Source organism: Bos grunniens, chromosome 18 (genome assembly GCF_055505025.1).
Source record: "Bos grunniens cultivar Pamir isolate PY7600 chromosome 18, Bosgru_T2T1.0, whole genome shotgun sequence".
Taxonomy (NCBI): Eukaryota; Metazoa; Chordata; class Mammalia; order Artiodactyla; family Bovidae; genus Bos; species Bos grunniens.
This window is the reverse complement of record NC_141182.1, coordinates 11,905,529-11,908,590: the sequence shown is the minus strand read 5'-3', so window position 1 is coordinate 11,908,590 and position 3,062 is coordinate 11,905,529. Positions and strand designations below refer to the sequence as shown.

The 3,062-nt window shown below is 50.9% G+C and overlaps 1 long non-coding RNA gene across 1 annotated transcript; it reads right to left on the bottom strand.

Moving 5' to 3' along the window:
- Positions 1–594: 594 nt before the first annotated feature.
- Positions 595–1,897, bottom strand: LOC147353049 (uncharacterized). Its single transcript, XR_015145324.1, has 2 exons — positions 1,693–1,897; positions 595–949 (listed from the first exon to the last, which is right to left on the bottom strand). It is a non-coding gene; the product is annotated as an uncharacterized LOC147353049 (long non-coding RNA).
- Between the last annotated feature and the right edge of the window lie 1,165 nt (positions 1,898–3,062).

Genomic DNA, 3,062 nt, shown 5'->3' with positions numbered 1-3,062 from the left:
CATCACCGTGGGCAGATTTTAAACCCTACAGAAGCACCTAATACTGATATAAGGCCCAGGCCTCAGTGCCTTTACACAATAGCCCAGGTGACCCTAACACCCACCCTGAGCTGAGAAACACTGGGATGAAGACTCGCATCACGTGAGTTTTCTGATTTCAGCGTCCTGGTACTTACCTGGTGGTCCAGTGGTTAGGACTCCACGCTTCCAATGAAGGGGCTGCAGGTCTGGTCCCTGGCCAGGGAACTAGATCCCACACAGCCGAAAAATTAGTTTTTTAAAAGATTTCAGCATCCTTGGGAAGGACGCCAGCAGTGAACCTGGCTCCTCAATCAAGTGATGAGCACTTCCTGGGATATCCTTTGGGCCAAGAGGTTCAGAGAGGTGTAGGCTGCCCGCATGGACCTGTCCCGTGTTTGGGGTCATGTATATCCTGCTCCTGTAGGCACTCTGTCGGGACACCCTAAATGTCCTGTTCTCAGCTTTCTTCACTAAAACACAAAAATTCCAGTTAGAGCTATTTTCTGGCACAGTAACTGGTGGGATCAATCAGGTAAACGACCGCACTAAGGACACAGAGCTTTGGCGCTAAAACTGGGAAAACCAAGATAAGTTTGCCGCCCTCAACCTCACACCCGCCTCAGACCAGCAGCAGTACCTGGGGCTGGGCCTCACTGTGCACTGGAGAGGCGGTGGGAGTCCACTCAACTCTCGAAGGGTCTGTGACCCCCAGGATGACAATCCTGTGTTCCGTGCTTACCCACGCTGCAGCCCTACGGGTGCACTAGAGTGAATCTGGCAATAGATTTAGGGAGGAATTGAGGTTCCTAACATCCATCCCAAGACCAGGTGCTGCCTGCAGGGCGGGTCTCAGAAGGGAAGGCTCAGGAGATCACTGGTCAGCGGAGAGCAGTGGACGTCTGAGTTCAGCTGGTTTTGTTGTTGACTTCTGGTTTGGTTGGGGGGAGGGGAGAAATCGGTTACAGGGCAAAAGATGAGGAAACCGTTTAGAACATTTCTAATTTTACAGGGTTGTTTTTGCTTGGGGCTGACAGATATGGCAGCTGGCCTTTTGAGATGTGGGGGCTGCCTTCACTTCCCCACACACCTGGGGCTCACCTCTCTTTCACTCCTGCCATCCCTGCCCCGGTCAATCGGATCCCATTCAGCAGTTTCTCTGCAATGCCAGTCTGTCTCAGAGGCCAGCCCAGGAGGGTCAGTGTCAGGACTGAGTGCCCCAGCCCCCTGGACCTTTTCTTTTTACTCTTTTCTATTTCTTTTGGCCGCACTGGGTCTTAGTTGCTGCATGTGGGACCTTCAATGTGGTGTGCAGAATCTAGTTCCCCGACCAGGGAATGAAGCTGGGCCCCCTGCATTGGGAGCACAGACTTAGCCCCTGGACCACCAAGGCAGCCCGCCCCTGCCCAGATCTTATCAAGGTCCCCCGAGTTCACTTGCTGTCGGACTGGGTAACCTTCCCAGCCTCATCAGATGGTTCCACCGCACCTCCTTCCTGGTAGAACCCTTGGCTACCCTGGGGTCTCAGCTCTCGGGTCCATCAGCTGTCCCTGCTCCCCTCTGCTTCCTCTGGCACCACAGCAGATACCGTGCCGGGCTTGGGGCCGTGGTTGATCTGTCCCCACCCATTTGTCCTCTGGGGGATCATAGGGGTGGTTCACAGTAACATCTCACCTAATGGTTCAATGTGTGCGTGCTCAGTTGCTCAGTCGTTTGTGACCCCATGGACCGTAGACTGTGAGGCTCCTCTGTCCGTGGGATTTTCCAGGCAAGAATACTGGAGCGGGCTGCCATTTCCCTCTCCAGGGGCTCTTCCTGACCCAGGGGTCTTGCATCCCCTGTGTTAGCAGGAGGATTCTTTACCACTGTGTCACCTGGGCTGGATAGAAGTACCAGTGGGATTTCTGGTTTTGCTCTCTAGTATCTGTTTCTACAATACGGAGGGAATCACAGAAATTCCAAACCCCTGCCGCCACAGCCTTCGCCTCTCTGGAACCCCCTCTCCGTTGCTGTTAACCATCCAAATAGGCCACCGTCATCTTTGCTGTTGTGGTCAACCAGCGTCTGAAGATCTGCCCTCATGGTCTCCTATCCCTCTGCTCCCCATTCTTCCTGAATCTCACTCCTTTCTTCTGAACTATTCTCTCCTTCCTGGATTATGTCCTTCATTGCTTCATCAGGGAAGACCTGTGAGTAACACACGCTCTTCATGTTTGCCTGTATCTTTCTTCCCCTTGCACTTGGTTAACAGGTTCTGCGTGCATGCTCAGTCACTTCAGTTGTGTCTGATTCTTTTCCACTCCATGGACTGTAGAGCCTGCCAGGCTCCTCTGTCCACAGGATTCTCCAGGCAATAATACTGGAGTGAACTGCTATTTCCTCCTCCAGGGGGATCTTCCCAACCCAGGGATCGAATCCACATCTCCTGTGTCTCTTGCAGCATCAGCAGGCGGATTCTTTACCCACTGAGCCACGTGAAATACTGTGGACCTAACAGAAGCAGAAGACATTAAGAAGAGGTGGCAAGAATACACAGAAGAACTATACAAAGATCTTCACCACCCAGATAATCACAATGGTATGATCACTCACCTAGACCCAGACATCCTGGAATGTGAAGTCAAGTGGGCCTTACGAAGCATCACTACAAACAAAGCTAGTGGAGGTGTTGGAATTCCAGTTGAGCTATTTCAAATCCTAAAAGATGATGCTGTGAAAGTGCTGCACTCAATATGCCAGCAAAATTTGGAAAACTCAGCAGTGGCCACAGGACTCGAAAAGGTCAGTTTTCATTCCAATCCCAAAAAAAGGCAATGCCAGAGAATGTTCAAACTACCACACAATTGCACTCATCTCACACACTAGTAAAGTAACGTTCAAAATTCTCCAAGCCAGGCTTCAACAGTATGTGAACCGTGAATTTCCAAGTGTTCAAGCTGGATTTAGACAAGGCAGAGGAACCAGAGATCAAATTGCCAACAACCGCTTTATCATTGAAAAAGCAAGAGTTCCAGAAAAACATCTACTTTTGCTTTATTAACTAT